This window comes from Eretmochelys imbricata, chromosome 7 (genome assembly GCF_965152235.1).
Source record: "Eretmochelys imbricata isolate rEreImb1 chromosome 7, rEreImb1.hap1, whole genome shotgun sequence".
Taxonomy (NCBI): Eukaryota; Metazoa; Chordata; order Testudines; family Cheloniidae; genus Eretmochelys; species Eretmochelys imbricata.
In genome coordinates, this window is record NC_135578.1 from 52,587,021 (window position 1) to 52,606,143 (window position 19,123).

Below are 19,123 nucleotides of genomic sequence, written 5' to 3' on the forward strand. Positions count from 1 at the left end.
CCTCGGGAGGGAGGGAGCGAAGAAACCCCTCCCCTTTGCAGAGCTCTGCAGGCTGCAGCTGAGCCCAGAGGAAATAACTCGAGTGGCAGCCGCAGCAGCAGCCAGGGGCTGTTCTCGCCGAGGCTGCTGAACTGTAAATGGGCGCGCAGCCAGCAGGGCCTGACATTCCACAGGCTGCTCCCTTTCCATCTCCCCGGGCTGATAAGCCAGTGCCTGGAGGGGTTGATACCTTCACTATCCCAGAGCACCCCCGGGAAAGAAATGCCTGAGCCCTTGCATAAGGGCAACAAACAACTCACATCTCCGGTGGGTTCCGAAGAGGAGAGCAGGGAGGGAAAGCATGGAATGTGATTTGGTTTTTTTCTCCACAGTAAGTGTGTTCCTGAGTTATACAAATCCCTGCCTTGATTTAACATGGCTACAGGACACTATTAAAGGGGCAGAGGCAGCAAGAGCTAAATTAATTCCAGTTCCACTGGCTATGATTGGAGAGTTCACTGCAAACCTCAATGGTTTGGAATGGTTATAAAACTCCAAGCAGAGCTGAAGGGCTCAGGTCATAACCAAACAGTTACAGTGCTGACCTACAGCTTTCCTGGAGAACTGCATAGCTGGGAGCAGGGCCCTGTGATTTGTACCCAACCAAAGCTATATGTACAGGCCTGCTGTTGTCCATGTACATGCCTCAGAAACCAGGTTAAGACAGTGCAAAACAAACCACAAAGAAAGGAAACCCTAAAACCCACCTCAATCCAAACAAAGCCTCTCCTGTATATTTGCTAAGAGATTGCCCCAATCCACATCCCTCTCTGGCCAAACTCGTATTGACTTCAAAGCCTTTGGGATGTATTCTGCCATTACACTAGTGTCAAATCGTAGCAACTCTACTGCCTTCCATGGGTGTTTTGCCAGGGCCAGACCCAGACAAGATCTGTTGCTAGGTGTTGTTTTTCCAGTTGCTGAATTTGGGGTGGGTGTGGTTGGGGGACTCAGATGAATTAATAGTTGCAAATGAGTGGAAAAAAATCAAATAGGTGGGGAGGTGTTGGAAAAGATCCAGTCCAGCTTTCCCCCTTCTCCTTCCCAGGTGCCAGATTAGTCCAGCTTCCCCCAGCTCTCATGCCCCTCTCCTCCAGATGCCTTTCTTTATCCCTTTCCTTTGAAATAAACATCATGGGCCAGATCCTCTGCTAGTGGAAATCAGCTTATCTCCATTGAAATCAGTGGAGCTGTGTTGATTACACCAGCTACATTTTTGAAGAGGGCACTACATGAAATCCAAAATTGCTTTCCGTTGCAGAGACCAAAGAAAGTCTCATTTTAGTATTATTATTGCTCTGAAATCAATGTCACAGCTCCATTAATCAGCACCACCTTCTTCCTCACCCAGATACTAAGTTAGCCTCTCAGACCCGACTGCAGGGGGTCACTGGGAGCACTCAGCTAACACCAGGCCCTTTTAAAATCTGTGGCAACAAGATCTGTGCTCCATGGGATGGAAGGCAAGTGGTGTAGGTGCACCCAGCACTAATGGGCACATTCTCTTCTCATAACTATGGGAACATTCTACATAGGCGGGAGGGAAAGGGAGCAAATAACCTAGGCTCAAGTCGTAGGTTATGTCTACACTGTGCAGCTTACAGTGCTACAGCTGTGCTACTAAAGCCTTGCCAGTGTAAGGCACACAGTGTAGCAGCTCTTTGTCAGTAGGGAAGAGCTCTCTTGCCAACAAAATACCCACCCACCCCAGTGAGGGGTGGTAGCTTTGTTGGCAGGAGTCGCTCTCCCTCTGACAAAGCGCTGTCCACACCGGTGCTTTTTGTCATTAAAACTTTTGATGGTCAGGAGTGTGTTTTTATACACCTCTGACCAACAAAAGTTTTAACAACAAAAGTGCAGTATAGGCATAGCCTAGAGATTAGTTACAACAGTAAAGAATTTCCATGATCTGCACCTAGGGCAGCTCAAACAGAGCTAGGCTTGTCCCTTGGGCTCCTTCACTCTGTCTCTTAAGAATATAAGGATGGCCATATTGGATCAGACCAATGGTCCATCCAGCTCAGTATCATAATCTTCCAATAGGGGCTAGTGCCAGGTGCTTCAGAGGGAATGAACAGAACAGGGCAACTATTGAATGATCCATCCCCTGTCATCCAGTCCCAGCTCCTGGAAGTCAGAGGTTTAGGGACACCCAGAGCACAGGGTTGCATCCCTGACCATCATGGCTAATTGCCATTGATGGACCTACCCTCCATGAACTTAGCTAATTCTTTTTTGAACCTGGTTATAGTTTCGGCCTTCACAACATCCCCTGGCAACGAGTTCAACAGGTTGACTTTGCGTCGTGTGAAGAAGTACTAACTTATGTTTGTTTTAAACCTGTTGCCTGTTAACTTCATCTGGTGATCCCTGGTTCTTGTGTTATGTGAATGGGTAAATAACACTTCCCTATTCACTTTCTAGAACATAAGAATGGCCATACTAGTCAGACCAAAGGTCCATCTAGCCCAGTATCCTGTCTTCCGACAGTGGCCAATGCCAAGTGCCCCAGAGGGAATGAACAGAACAGGTAATCATCAAGTGATCCTTTTTCTCCATATCATTTATGATTTTATAGACCTCGATCATAGTCCTCTCTTTTCTAAGCTGAACAGTCCTCTTAGTCTCTCCCCATACAGAAGCCTTTCCATACCCCTAATCATTTTTGTTGCCCTTTTCTGCACTTGTTCTAATTCTAATATATATTTTGTGAGATGGGATGACCAGAACTGCATGCAGTATTCAAGATGTTGGCGTACCATAGATTTATGTAGTGGCTTTATGATATTTTCTGTCTTATTTTTCTCTCCCTTTCCTAAAGGTTCCTAATAGTCTGTTGGCTTTTTTGACTGCTTCTGCACATTGAGTGGATTTTTTCAGAGAACTATCCACAATGAGTGGTAACAGCTAATTTAGATCCCATCCATATGCGCGGGAAGTAGAGGAGTGGGGGCTGCTGCAGCATCTCCAGGTTTAATTCGGGGTCCTGGCTGCCGGCCCCGCACCCGGGGCTCCACTCCTGGCCCTACGCCCGCTCCCAGCTGTGGCCCCAGCCTCGGCCCCCGTACCTCTGTCTGGGTCCCTCCCTACCACAGACACGGCCCTGCTCCTGGCCCCAGCTTGGGAGGGGTGGGGGGTGGAGGGAGGGACAAAAGGACTGGCTTTCAGCACCCCCACTATTAAAAATGTTTCAGTACCACTGATCCCATCATTTTATATGTATAGTTGGGATTATGTTTTCCAACCTGCATTACTTTGCATTTATCAACATTGAATTTCATCTGCCATTTTGTTGCCCATTCACCCAGTTTTGTGAGAGCCCTTTGTAACTCTTCACAGTCTGCTTTGGACTTAACTATCTTGAGTAATTTTGTATCATCTATAAATGTTGCCTCTTCACTGTTTACCCCTTTTTCTAGCTCACTTATGAATATGTTGAACAGCCCTGGTTCCAGTACAGATACTCACTATTTACCTCTCTCTACTGTGAAAACTGACCATTTATTCCTCTGCTTTGTTTCCTAACTTTTAACCAGTTACCAATCCATGAGAGGACCTTCTATCTTATCCCATGACAACTTACTTTGCTTAATAGCCTTTGGTGAGGGACCTTGTCAAAGACTTTCTGCCAGTCCAAGTACACTGTATCCACCCTATCACCCTTGTCCACATGCCTGCTGACCTCCTCAAAGAATGCTAATAGATTGGTGACTCATCACGTCCCTTTACAAAAGACATCTCAAAGCTGCCTCCTTGGGGACCATCCCACTCTTGTCGGTTGGGAGAGTGTTAGGCCCTCAATCCCACAAGTGTATCCTCAGGTGTCATAGTGGTTGACTGGAGCCCGCTCTGTGTTGTCTCCCTGTTGCCTTGCTCTGCTGTTAGTGCAGCCTCCCTCTTTGGACAGCTTCCCTTCCTCTGGGCGACAGGCTACACAGCCCTACAGAGTCTTTGGGGGAGACTCCTCCCACAAACTGCTGGGATCTGCCGCCCATCCCATCCCTCCTGTTGACCTGCTTCTCATGAGGCGTATTTCTCCACTGCATTGTAAACCCAGTGCTGAGGACCCAGGCTTGTGGACTAGGTGTTTACAAGCCACGCTTGAGCATCCACACTGCATCATAAACCTGGGCTCACAATTGCTGGACCCAGGTCTCACAGCCATGCTAACATGTCCACACTGCACTACACAGGCTTTCTGTGGGACTCCATCATCTACACCACATTATGCAGGCCCAAGTTCAACCACCCATATCCCAAACTTTCTAATGTCCTCCCCAAATGTCGCCACTCTAGCCCTTTGTTTGTGGTGCAGTGTGGGAAAACTTGACTGGCAAGCAAATTTGACTGGTCAGAGGACAAAGAAAGTTGGCTTGTGGAATAATTTTGGCAGACTCCCAGAGCATGATGAGTCCAGTGGGGCTGCATCTACACTGCAAAGCAACAGGGCTTGAATTCTAGTCCTGGCTTGACTCAGGATTGGACCCTCCAGCCCTGTGGGTCCTGGGATCATAGGTCTGAGCCCTAGGTTAGCACAGTTTGTGTGTAGACATAAGCGGGGGAGTAGGCTTGAGCCTGAGTTTGAACCCTGAGCATACATTGCAGTGTACACACCCACAGGCTCCCTGCTAGAGTGGCGTGGAAATTTTTCATGAAAACATTTTTTTAACAAAAAATTGTTTTTGTCAAAATCCAAACATATCCATTTGGATGAAATTTTGTTTAGAACTCCTCCCCATCCCCCTGTCCCCAGAAATGAAGTATTTTGATCATGTCAGAATGCCCCATTTGGGCATTTTTGCAATGGAATGTCTTGAATTTTCATTTTGCAATGACAGTTTGAAATAAAATTTATTATTTTTATATTACAATTTTTTAAAATGTTAAAAGTTCAAAATTGGAACAAATTGTACTGAACTGAAATGTTTTGTTTCAGAGTAACAGCCGTGTTAGTCTGTATTCGCAAAAAGAAAAGGAGTACTTGTGGCACCTTAGAGACTAACCAATTTATTTGAGCATAAGCTTTCGTGAGCTACAGCTCACTTCATCGGATGCATACTGTATGTGAAGTGAGCTGTAGCTCACGAAAGCTTATGATCAAATAAATTGGTTAGTCTGTAAGGTGCCACAAGTACTCCTTTTCTTTTTTTGAAATGTTTTGATAAGCCCAAAATGAAACTTTTTTTAAAATTGTGTTTCCTGGGAAAATTAGATTTTTTTTTTGGTTCTGTTTTGAAATGGAAACATTTTTGAAATCCCAGACTTTTCCACAAAACAGTAATCCGCTCCCCTCCTCTCACATCTATTCCTGACCTTCTCCCAGCACAACATGTGAATGCAGAGCTGCCTCTCTACTGAGCTGCTCACCTTGTTCTATGTCTGCCTCAGTACAGGGGCTGCTCCTCTTGACCCCAGCTCTTCTGCGTGCTCTCTGAGGCTGACCTTGGGCACAAACATGACCCAATGATCTGTGATTTGGCCGTTGGTGATGGTTCTCTGGAGGGGTGCAGGAGGGCTGGGTGTGGGGCTCAGTAATTTTCCTCTATTCCTGCCAAGGATCACATAATGCAGGGGAGTGTTGTTAGAATTGCCTGAGCAGTGAGTAGAGGTTATAATTTACCAAGCCAGATCCTCAGCTGGTGCAAATCAGCAGAGCTCAGCCAACATTGATGGAGCTACCCGGATTATGCCAGCTGAGGATCTGACCCATTGGATCCAGATGGAAGTTCGCAAGGGAGAACTTAGAAATAAACAAAAAGAAAAGGAGTACTTGTGGCACCTTAGAGACTAACCAATTTATCTGAGCATAAGCTTTCGTGAGCTACAGCTCACTTCATCGGATGCATACTGTGGAAAGTGTAGAAGATCTTTTTATACACACAAAGCATGAAAAAATACCTCCCCCCACCCCACTCTCCTGCTGTGTGTATAAAAAAATCTTCTACACTTTCCACAGTATGCATCCGATGAAGTGAGCTGTAGCTCACGGAAGCTTATGCTCAAATAAATTGGTTAGTCTCTAAGGTGCCACAAGTACTCCTTTTCTTTTTGCAAATACAGACTAACACGGCTGTTACTCTGAAACTTTAGAAATAAACAGTGGCTTATATGTGTTTTAAAAACTGGCCTGTGCTTTAATACATTACTAGCCAGCTTTCTGAAGGCTGTTCTCTGGCTCCAAACATGTTATGTTGATGCCAGACCCTCAGAATGGCACAGAGGGTTTAGAATGGTGCAGCCTACTGGGAACTCCATTGAGTAAGATGATGTATCTCTTCCGGGGGCAGCAGGGGGAGGGGAGGAGGGAAAGAAATGGTGGAATAGTGAGTTGTCTGAGCAGCTGAATGCTCATTCGCAGGCGCCTGAGAATGACATCACCAGCATTGTTTACTGCCAGCCAAGTTTTGGAAACAAAGACCCCCCATCACGGCACATAGCTCCCCTTTCCTCAACTCACTCACTCATTCTGTTTATAGCTTCATAAAGCTCATTTGTTTCCTCCACAATGTGAACACCCTCTGGGCCTATTTTCAAAGTAATTAGCTTGAAAAACGAGCCGCAGTGCTGACGTCTATTTGTGATTGTGATTCAAAGGGCTATGGGCAATAAGCACAGCAGGTGATTATGGTTCCACACCCTGGCATGGCATATTGCCTTTTTAATAATATTTAGACTTGGTCTATGCTACCAACTTATGTCAGTACGTCGCTCAGTGGCATGGAAAGTCACCCCCCTGAGTGACATACTTGTACCAACCTAACCCCCGGTTTACACACACAGCTGTGTCAATGGGAGGGCTTCTCCCATCAACATAGCTACTCCTCTGGGTGAGGTGGAGTACCTGCACTGATAGGAAAGACTCTGCTTCACTGCATCGCTGTAAGTGAAGAAAAGCCCATAGGCTTTTCATCCCTTGCAAATGTTCTCCAAGCCACATCCGGCCCTTCTTAAAGAGACACTCTTTCAGGTCACATTTAGCCCCAAATTCAAGGCCAAATCGGAGAGGTGCTAAGAACCTCAGCCAAGATCCAAAAGTGACTCATGATTTGGGTGTCACAGTTGTTGGGTGCCCAGTTTGAGACCAATGTTCCTGATTGGCAGAGGGCAGGTGCTCAGCACTTTGTGGAAATTAGGCTCCTTTAAGATGTCTCAGGTTGGGAACCCAGAATCCCTAATCATCTTTGAAAATCTTGGCCCTGATGATTTGCCCCTTATGTCTAAGAAACTCATCACAATCAAGGGAAATTATTCCATTTTTTTCTAAATTCCAGTGGCACTAAGTTTTAAAAACCAAAACAACAATAAATATTTCTCTGCAGTGCTGACCACCCACACAATTCAGCATTAACCTAGTGCATAAGAACCTGAAAGTGAAAATGCGTAGACACTATCAGGAGAGTTTTATATCCAAGGTACATGCACAGTAGAACCTCACAGATAGAAACACCTCAGGAATGGAGGTTGTTTGAAACTCTGAACAAAACGTTACGGTTGTTCTTTCAAAAGTTTACAACTGAACATTTACTTAATACAGCTTTGAAACTTTACTAGGCAGAAGAAAAATGCTGCTTTCCCTTTATTTTTTTAGTAGTTTATGTTTAACACAGTACTGTACTGTATTTGCTTTTTATTATTATTTTTTCTCTGCTGCTGCCTGATTGTGCATTTCCAGTTCCAAATGAGGTGTGTGGTTGACTGGTCAGTTTGTAACTCTGGTATTCATAACTCTGAGTCCTACTGTATGTGTAAATGAAGATCTTTAATATAAGTAGCACCATCTATTGGCACATACTGTGCAACATTGGTCAAAGTAGGAGTGTGATTTTTTTTCTGGCATAGTTATACCTATAATAGACCTAATATAGTCATGGTTACACCAGTATAAAGGAGCTTTAAACTGATATAGCTACTTTTGGTTCCCAAACCAGAATAATCTATACCATTCTGAGCTTTATACTGGCACGACTGCATCCACACTAGGTTTAACCATGCTGGTACGACCAAAACTTTTAAGTGTAGAAGACAAGTCCTGAGTCCAGCTCTTAACTAAACAGCCTACAAACAAACTTGAAGGTGACTTGCCTCTTTTCAAAGTTGAGTAAAGTGCAAAAAAGAAAGATTATTAAAAATTCTTTCATTTTTAATCATTGTGGGTGTCCTTGACTTTGGGAAAGGTGCTTTCTGGTTTGTAATAAAATATATGGGGCCAGATTGTTGCTCAGTCTTTGCAAGGGAGTGGGAGGAGTGGTCCAACAACCTTGCAAAGATAGTATTGCCGAGTCCCACAGTTTTTTATGACTTTTGCAATAATTGCTTGTTTTCTTAAAGCACAAGCTGCCAGACTCAAGAGATTGCATGAGAATCTGTTTTCATTTTTTTTAAAAGGCAAGTTTTGAGCCCTCCTGGCTGCAGAGAAAAGCTGGAAATGTTGAAGCATATACAGGTGGTTGAAAAATTTCCATCAAAAAATGTTTTTCAGTAGAAAATTGGGTTTTTTGCAAAGCGTGTCTGCTTTCTGTAAAAAACCAAAAACCCTTCAATATTTCATCCAAAAAGTATCATTATTTGGCTGAAATATTTCACTTTTGGCCAACAAATACTGATGAAAACTCAAAATTTTCCCTGGAAAATGTTGAGGAAATTTTTTTTTAAAAGTTTATTTTCCTGTGGAAAATTTTGACAAGCAATTTTCCAACCAGCACTAGAGACAAGTTCACACTAAAGGCTTAAATCGCAGGAGGCAGATCAAAAGGAAACATTTATTATTTGAATGAAATTCATAATTTTCAGGGCCTGCCTCATGATTTTCAAACACTTGAGTTTGGCAATACTGTAGAGGGAAGGCATAGTTGCAGTTCTTGCACTCTTCTTAGTCCAGGGCCCACTCCTTCCTACTGCCCCACTGGGTGCTGCTGTCCAATGCAAAAGGACTGGGATAGGCAGAGAAGGCGGTGGGGTCACAACATAACCATGTAGCTAAGTGGGGAAGACAATGTTCACCCCTCTAGGGCTGCAGAGGCACTGCATTTTCCAGGAGCTGGAGAGGTGTGTGTGCCTGAGGCACTGGTGCTGTCCCATAGCTCCCTGTGGGGCAGCTCCACCTCTCCTCCAATCCTAAGAAGCACAATCTGGTCCATTATTGTTTAGTCTCCCAACAGCATCTCTGTAACCAAACCTCTGATAACACAGATCCACATACAACATAGGGAAAGCTTCCCTCTCCAGGACAGTTCATTCAGCACCTTTAAGGAGCATGTTTAAGAGCTGCAGAAAACAGAGAGCACCTCAGCAATGCACGTAATCAAGGTCTTGGAGCCAGTAGGCTAAAATGCCTGGTTCCATCCCCATACTTTGAGGCCACTTCATATAACAGAAGCACATTTCTCAAACGTAAGATAAGCCATGCCATCATAGCTGGGACAAGCTGGTGCTCTGAGTCACATAGTGTCATGATATGTGGAAGTTAAAAAAGTATGAATTGGACGAATGGACTATAAAGTGGATAGAAAGCTGGCTAGTTTGTCGGGCTCAATGGGCAGTGATCAATGGCTTGATATCTAGTTGGCAGCCAGTATCAAGTGGAGTGCCCCAGGAGTCGGTCCTGGGGCCGGTTTTGTTTAACATCTTTATTAATGATCTGGATGATGGGATGAATTGCACCCTCAGCAAGTTCGCAGATGACACTAAGCTGTGGGGAGAGGTACATATGCTGGAGGGTAGGAATAGGGTCCAGAGTGAACTAGAGAAATTGGAGGATTGGGCCAAAAGAAATCTGATGAGGTTCAACAAGGACAAGTGCAGAGTCCTGCACTTAAGAAGGAAGAATCCCATGCACCGCTACAGGCTGGGACTAACTGGCTAAGCGGCAGTTCTGCAGAAAAGGACCTGGGGATTACAGTGGACAAGAAGCTGGATATGAGTCAACAGTGTGCCCTTGTTGCCAAGGCCAACGGCATATTGGGCTGTATTAGTAGGAGTATTGCCAGCAGATGGAGGGAAGTGATTATTCCCCTCTGTTCGGCACTGGTGTGGCCACACCTGGAGTATTGCTTCCAGTTTTGGGCCCCCCACTACAGAAGGGATGTGGACAAATTGGAGCAAATCCAGTGGAGGGCAACGGAAATGATTAGGAGGCTGGGGCACATGATTTATGAGGAGAGGCTGAGGGAACTGGGGTTATTTAGTCTGCAGAAGAGAAGAGAGAGGGGGGATTTGATAGCAGCCTTCAACTACCTGAAGAGGGGTTCCAAAGAGGATGGAGCTAGGCTGTTCTCAGTGGTGGCAGATGACAGAACAAGAAGCAATGGTCTCAAGTTGCAGTGGGGGAGGTCTAGGTTGTATATTAGTAAAGACTATTTCACTAGGAGGGTGGTGAAGCACTGGAATGGGTTACCTAGGAAGGTGGTGGAATCTCCTTCCTTAGAAGTTTTTAAGGCCCGGCTTGACAAAGCCCTGTCTGGGATGATTTAGTTGGTGTTGGTCCTGCTTTGAGCAGGGGGTTTGCCTGGATGATCTCCTGAGGTCTCTTCCAACCCTAATATTCCATGATTTTATGAATCACAGATCTCCTGAAGCTTGAGGTGTTTATTAAGGGATACAGCTACAACTATATACACAAACAGGTTCCCACACATTTTGAGTCCCAGCTTTGTTTTCTTTGTTGCCCAGGCACCACACTGCGCCTGAAACTCTTCACAACACATATCGACATCTGGTGGTAGAGTAATACACTGCAAGTAAACATAACTTTACACATTGGTGTGCTAGGGTAAGAGAATGTAATGATTGCTCAAGAAAGAGCAATAAGGGGCACGAAGTTACCTGAGCTGATGGTCCCAAGAGGGTGTCAACTGCTGGCTAAGGAACGTGGCCAGGTTTCCAACCACTTAGAGAGCATGCTGCAGTTACTAGAACATACTGGTGAGTAAACTCACTACTGTTTTTTCCCAGATCCCACTCCCAGTGAGCTCCTACTAGGAAGAGCAGGTTTTGAGCCTAAAATATTTTCCTTTCATAGCCTCTGGACTATAGCTGGCTGATGAATTCTGTGAATGCCACAGCAGGCAGGAAATTCACTCTTAGATCTCACAGGATGTAACAGGAAGAGGAAAAACCTTAGTCAGCTCCTGCTGCACTTCTGATGAATGCATCAGTTTCCTCTGCCATGGGAAAGCCCTCCGCCCAGAGAGGCCACTGAACACGGAAGATTGTTGTGTTCCTGTATCCCCTGTGTATACAGCTGCATCCTCTTGTTCTCTTCACCTTTGTGTGACTTGGGGCAAGTACGGAGCAAGCACAAGAGCAGACATTCCTGAAGTCAAAACTTCCCTACTTAAATAAAACACCCTCTTTGGCAGGGATTCTCAGCCTGTACTCCTTGGAGCATTAGCTGGGGTTCTGCAAAGAGCTGGCAAGTCACACAGACCCAAGGTTTCCAAAGTCGGCTATAATATGGGGTGCCTTGGGTTTTGGGTGCCCAATTTGAAAATTTTGGGCCTCATTTTCAGAGGTGCAGGGAGCACTTGCAGCTTTGGCTGACTTTAATAGGCCTTTTGGGTGCTCAGCACACCTGAAAATCAGACTGTAACATTATTGACAGAATCTGAAACCGTATAGATCATTGTTGCAACCAAAGTCCTGTAGTGGCACCAAATCTTGTATAAAGTGGGTCAAATAAGGTGTCTAAGACAAGATTATGGTTTTCTGGTTATGATTATGCTATCTGTATATGTGTATCATTTTTGTAGTTGAAGATATGAATATTGGCTCTATACCGTCTGTATTTCAAACTTATGCTATGCTTCTGGGTGACACCCCAGACATATTGGTGTCAGCTCTGCCTAGCCTGCTTGATGGCACATTAAGGACCATCAGCTATACAACTGACCCATTGAGAGAAGGCAGACACATCTTGTGACTCAGCAAGGTATGCAAGGACATGCCTATGGACAGCTTGTCCTTGGGACAAAGAAAGCAGAGACCACATGGCAAGAGACTATAAAAAGCTGCTGCAGCTCCTCCATCTTGTCTTCAATCCTGCTTCTTACCTCTGGATGGACTTTGCTACAAAGGGAAGCTCTACACAAAGGACAGATGACCCATCCCATTTGTGGATGTACTCCAGAGACTTGATTTGAACCTGCAGCTTATTCCATCACTGCTACAAGCCTGAACCAAGAACTTTGCCATTACTGTATGTAATTGATTCCATTTAACCAATTTTAGCTCTCATCTATATCTTTTTCCTTTTATGAATAAACCTTTAGATTTTAGATTCTAAAGGATTGGCAACAGCATGATTTGTGGGTAAGATCTGATTTGTATATTGACCTGGATCTGGGGCTTGGTCCTCTGGGATCAAGAGAACCTTTTTTCTTTTACTGGGGTATTGCTTTTCATAACCATTCGTCCCCATAACGAGTGGCACTGTTGGTGATCCTGGGAAACTGGAGTGTCTAAGGGAATTGCTTGTGTGACTTGTGGTTAGCCAGGGGGGAAAACCAAAGTCCTCTCTGTTTGGTTGGTTTGGTTTGCCTTAGAGGTGGAAAAACCCGAGCCTTGGGCAGTAACTGACCTGCTTTAAGCAATTGGTCCTGAACTGGCACTCTCAGTTGGGTCCCACCAGAACCAGCAATATTACACAGGCCCAAAAGTGGCTCAAGCTGGGCATCCAAAAAATGAAGCATCTAACTTTAGTGTCCACTTTGGAAAATGTAGGCCTTGCTGCAGGTTCCTCCTTATTCCCAGCTCCTACATAGAATCATACAAGATTAGGATTGGAAGAGACCTCAGGAGGTCATCTAGTCCAACACCCTGCTCAAAGCAGGACCAATCCCCAACTAAATCATCCCAGCCAGGGCTTTGTCAAGCCGGGTCTTAAAAACCTCTAAGGTTAGAGAGTCCACCACCTCCCTGGGTAACCCATTTCAGTGCTTCATCACCCTCCTAGTGAAATAGTGTTTCCTAATATCCAACCTAGACCGCCCCCGCCGCAACTTGAGACCATTGCTTCTTGTTCTGTCATCTGCCACCATTGAGAACAGTCGAGCTCCATCCTCTTTGGAACCCCCTTCAGGTAGTTGAAGGCTGCTTCTCATCCACTGTAATCCCCAGGTCCTTTTCTGCAGAACTGCTGCTTAGCCAGTCGGTCCCCAGCCTGTAGCGGTGCATGGGATTCTTCCGTCCTAAGTGCAGGACTCTGCACTTGTCCTTGTTGAACCTTGTCAGATTTCTTTTGGCCTGTAGCGGGGTGGTCACTCGCTCTAGCCCTGACGGGGTTAAAACAGCCCGGGGACAGGGCTGCCCCGGGGAAGCCAAAGGCTAGGCTGATGGGGAAGGCAGCCACAGCTGGGGCCATACCCCAATCAGACCACAGCTGGTCTTATAAAAGGCTGTGAGCCAGGAGCTCAGGCAGTCTCTCTCTCTAACTGTGGAGAGAGACAGGCCTGGCTGCTTGGGAGCTCACCAGGGTACCTAGAGTGAAGCAGGGCTGGGGAAAGGCCAGAGGAGCTGGGGAGCTCCAGGCTGGAAAACCCCCAGCCTGCAGGCCTTGCTGAAGGCCTAAGGCAGGTAGTGGGATTACAGAGGGGCAGCCCAAGATTAGGCAAAGGCAGCAGGTCCAAACTCTCCTTGAAGATGATGAGTGGTACAGACTGCACTCTGCCCCAGTGTGCGGGGGCTAGATGAGGACTGGCAGTAGCTGCTGAGGCAAGGTGGGGATAGAGGGTGGGGATTCCCTGGGGCGGGGAGACCCAGAAACTGCGGGGGGACTGCAGAGGGCAGAACCCTGAGGGAAGGGGCACTGGGGTCCAGGAGGGATGTGCGGGCCTGAGGCAAGTGGGACACTGGCCTGCAGAGGGTGCGACAGAGGCTGGAGAGCCAATTCCCAGGATAACCAGCTGGAGGTGCCACACCGCTGAGTCTCAGCCTTGCTCCATGGCCCAATCCTCCAATTTATCTAGGTCATTCTGGATCCTATCCCTACCCTCCAGCATATCTACCTCTCCCCCAAGCTTTGTGTCATCTGTGAATTTGCTGAAGGTGCAATCCATCCCATTGTCCAGATCATTAATGGTTTTGAACAAAACCAGCCCCAGGACCAACCCCTGGTGCACTCCACTTGATACCGGCTGCCATCTAGACATCGAGCTGTTGATCACTACCCATTGAGCCCAACAATCTACCCAGCTTTCTATCCACCTTATAGTCCATTCATCCAGTCCATACTTTTTAACTTGCTGGCAAGAATACTGTGGGAGACCATACAAAAGCTTTGCTAAAGTCAAGATATATCACATCCACCACTTTCGCCATATCCACAGAGCCAGTTATCTCATCACAGAAAGCAATCAGGTTGGTCAGGCATGACTTGCCCTTGGTAAATCCATGTTGACTGTTCCTGATCATCTTCCTCTCCTCCAAGTGCTTCAAAATGGATTCCTTGAAGACCTGCTCCATGATTTTGCCGGGGACTGAGGTGAGGCTGACCGGTCTGTAGTTCCCCGGGTTCTCCTTCTTCCCTTTTTTAAAGATGGGCACTATATTTGCCTTTTTCCAATCATCTACGCTGCAGGAGGATGGCTAACTATTTCCTGAAGCTTTTCCGTTCAGGCAATTGCTGTTTCCACAGGGCTGCTAGACAGTTGTAAACATGAGGGTGGGTGATCCAGGACAATCTCTGAATTAAAATGTGGTCCACACTTTGAAAAAGCCCCAGGGCCCTGTTGTATGGTAATGGTAGGAACGCCACACTTATATAGCATTACTAGTGTGGGCTAAGGGCTTCTACCTCTGTCGTGCGCTGTGCAAGTCACTTGGACAACTCACGTCACCTCTGCTTGCCACACTTTATCTCGTGGAACTGGATTTATGGGCAGCTTGCACAGCTGTACCCTTCTCTTGGTGGACTTACCACGGGGGGCCTTAGCACCTGGTTTGTACCTGTGCTGGAGCTGAGCTCTCTTGTGGGTGCCAGAGGATTTAGACAGGAGCATTCCCCAAGAGCCATTTCTGCTGGTTTTTGTACTCCACCAGCATGTCATAAAGGAGCCTGAACACAATAGACAACCAACCTATAATGGGGTATACTGGTCCTTTAAGGAAAAGAGGGGCGGGGGTCCAGGCTACCCTATTCCAAGTAGTCTGAGCAGAATGAGGACCCTGGGGACAGCAGGGGTGGGCAGGTGTGGGAGTGAGGAAATGGTCCCAGGGGAAGTCTTGTCTCAGGGAGAAGAGACAACCATCTCTTTAAGAGCCAGAAGCCTTGTAGTGTAGGGCTGGGAGAGAGGGGAGCCTTGCCCATCAATCAATCAATAAAAATCCCTTGGGGGAAAAACAGCACAAAGATCTCCTTGCTCACACTCTGCAAGAAGAGAGGGAAATAGCAAAGGACGTTTGTCAGTGGGCCCTGGGACCAAAGGGCTGACTGGGAGGCCCCTTCCCAGGCTTCAGAAGAGGAATGGAACACCCCCACTTCCTAGAAGAATACTGGCCGAAAAGACTTTCACTATTAAGATTTCGTGTTTGAAGTAATTTTATTTTGAAAGTTTTGTGGCCAGCCCAGGGGGTGATGGGTCAGAGCAATGTAAAGGTCTGGCTGAGAGAGTGACTCAGAGCAATATGTCTGTCACATAGCCACTCAACTTGTACGCGTGTTCTAACCATTCTGCTCAAAAACCTCTTCCCGAGGCAAAGCTGCCTTCTGTATGAGACTGTTAAATTTGGATCAGTATGATGCCTGACATGAGAGAAGGCAGAGACAACATCACGTTATGGAGCAGCCTGCCACAGGACTGGGAATGGACAGCAGTGGACAGACACGGGAGATCAAACATTGTGTAACTCCATTGTGGGCCAGCTGTACCTGCTTCTGACAAATACCTGATGGGGTCAGTCTCTTTCTTACATGTTGACAACATCTGTACAGTTTGTCATGCCAATAATGGCTCATTGATTTCTGTGGGGAATGCAGTAGTGGCAGGTCATTGAAATCATAGAAATGTAGGAATGGAAGGGAAAGGTCACCTAGTCCAGCCCCCTGCACTGAGGCAGGACCAAGGAACCTGAGACCATCCCTGACTGGTGTTTGTGCAACCTCTTCTTAAAAATGGGGGGTCTTACAACCTCATTTGGAAGCCTGTTCCAGAGCTTAACTACTGTTAGTTAGAAAGTTTTTCCTAATGCCTAACCTATTGCTCCCTTGCTGCAGATTAAGCCAATTGCTTCTTGTCCTACCTTCAGTGGACATAGAGAACAATTAATCATCCTCAGCCTCATTATAACAGCCCTTAACATATCTGAAGACTATTCTCAGGTCTTCCCTCAGTCTCCTTTTCTCAAGGCTAAAAATACCGGGTTTTTTTTAACCTTCCTCCAAGGTCAAGTTTTCTAACCCTTTTATCATTTTTATTGCTCTCCTCTGGATTCTCTCCAATATGTGCATGTCTTTCCTAAAGTGTGGTGTCCAGAACCGACACAGTACTCTGGCTGAGGCCTCACCAGTGCCAAGTAGAGCAGGACAATTACCCTCCATGTCTTACACACAACACTCCTCTTCATATACTCCAGAATGGTATCCGCCTTTTTTCACAACTGCTTCATATTATTGGCTCGTATTCAATTTGTGATCCACTATAACCCCAGATTCTTTTCAGCAGTACCACCATCTAGCCAGTTATTCCTCATTTTGTAAATGTACATTTGATTTTTCCTGCCTAAGTATAATACTTTACACCTGTCTTTATTTAATTTCAGTGTTGATTTCAAACCACCTTCTCCCAGCTTAGTGTAATCTGCAGATTCTGTAAGCATACTCTACGCTCCATTATCCAAGTCATTAATGGAAATATTGAATAGTACCAGAGGCAGCACCATACCAGATTCCACTAAATATGCCTTTCCAGTTTGACAGTGAAACACTGGTAACTACTCTTTGAGCACATTCAGTGTGAGGCATGTATGATAGATCTAGAGATGCAGTATAGTCCGATGGATGGAGCACTGAAGTGGGATGTAAAAGACTTTGTTTCATTTGCTTGCTCTGCCACTGAACTGCTGTGTGACCTTGGGCAAGTCTCTTCCCATCTCTGTGCCCATATCCACTCCACCCTTTGTCTGTCTTGTCTATTTAGATGGTGATCTCTCTGGGGCAGGGACTGTCTCTCGCTATGTGTACGTACAGTGCCCAGTGCAGTGGAGCTGCAATCTCCATTGGGCATCTAGGAAAAAAAGCTCAGGATGACTGTAAATATCTTCAGCTAACAATTGAGCTTGGCAGAGCTGTGACATGTGGCCTCTCTCAAAGATCAACTTCCAAAAAAAATTGTAGAGGAAATAAAATGAGGATTCATTCCTGTAAACAAAAGGTTTCCAGAAGACATTGGTTTCCTGTGGACTAGTTCTCTTGCTAACTTGGCAGTGGCTCACAACTGTAAAGTATGCCTAGGTGAAGGTTTGTTCTATTACAAACCACTTACAGTGCAAAAAATAGAGCACTGGGATTTCTGTGAGTATCTCAGGTCTGGTAGCTGTAAAGCATTAACCCCTTCATTTCTACATGTCTCAATCAATGTATGGTGTCTTTTGCTATTTATATAAGGGATCCAAATAACCATTCTTACCAAATATATACAACAGACAAGACTTAACGATAGACACACACTGCTGCTCTGGCTGGTTTCTGGAACAAAGAACATAGTAAGCACCATTAGAGGGCTCACAAACAACATAGAGCGGAGGTAGGCAAACTATGGCCTGTGGGCCGCATCCGGCCCATCAGAACTTTTAATCCAGCTCTCAAGCTCCCACTGGGCAGCGGGGTCAGGGGCTTTCAGCACAGCTCCCGGAATCAGCGGCATGCCCCCCCTCCGGCTCCTATGCATAGGGGCAGCCAGGGGGCTCCGCACGCTGCCCCCTCCCCAAGTGCCACCCCCCACAGCTCCCATTGGCTGGGAACCATGACCAACGGGAGCTGCAGGGCCGGCACCTGCGGACAGGGCAGCGTGCAGAACTGCCTGGCTGGTGCCGCACCTCTGTGTAGGAGCCGGAGGGGGGACATGCTGCTGCTTCCGGGAGCTGCTTGAGGTTCAGCAACTCTTGGAGCCTGCACCCCTGAGCCCCCATCCCCTGCACCCCAACCACCTACCCCAGCCCTGATCTCCCTCCCCCACTTGGAACCCCTTGGTCCCAGCCCAGAGCACCCTCTCACACCTCAAACCCCTCATCCCAACCCCAGAGCTTGCTTCCCCAGCTGGAGCCCTCAACTCCCCCTACGCCCCAGCCCTCTGCCCCAGCCCTGATCCCCCCTCTCGCCTTCCAAACCCCTCCATCCCAGCCTGGAGCACCTTCCTGCACCCTAAATCCCTCATCCCAAGCCCCGCCCCAGAGCTCACTCCCCCAGCTGGAGCCCTCACCCCCCCACACACCCCGACCCCCAATTTCGTGAGCATTCATGGCCCGCCATACGATTTCTATACCCAGTTGTGGTCCTCAGGCCAAAAAGTTTGCCCACCCCTGACTTAGAGCAGTGATTCTCAAACTTTTGTACCGGTGACCCCTTTCACATAGCAAGCCTCTGATTGCGACCCCCCCACTTATGAATTAAAAACACTTTTTTATATATTTAACACCATTATAAATGCTGGAGGCAAAGCGGGGTTTGGGGTAGAAGCTGACAGCTCATGACCCCCCACATAATAACCTCTTGACTCCCTGAGGGGTCCCAACCCCCAGTTTGAGAACCCCTGCTTAGAGGAATACTTCCCTATTCCTAGTCACTATAATATATTTTGGCGGCGGCGATCTCTCGAGGTCGAGGATGATCTCTTTCACAGGTTTTATTTTTCATGGGTCCTTTGGTGACTGAAGAGTCCGATCCTTGAGCCAAAGGCTCATTGGTAGACATTGCAGGTGGTGTTGGAAGACAGGGTTGGGCCCCAATTTCTGCGTGACCATTGTCTTTTCTTTCTTTTCTGGCATTTTTCTGTGATCAGGGCAAGGCGGTTTTCCTCAAAAGTGGACGTTCCCTCTCTGACAAGTCTTGGCCCGTTATCCCTATCCTGGGCTGCTGTCTCCCAGTGTGCAGTGT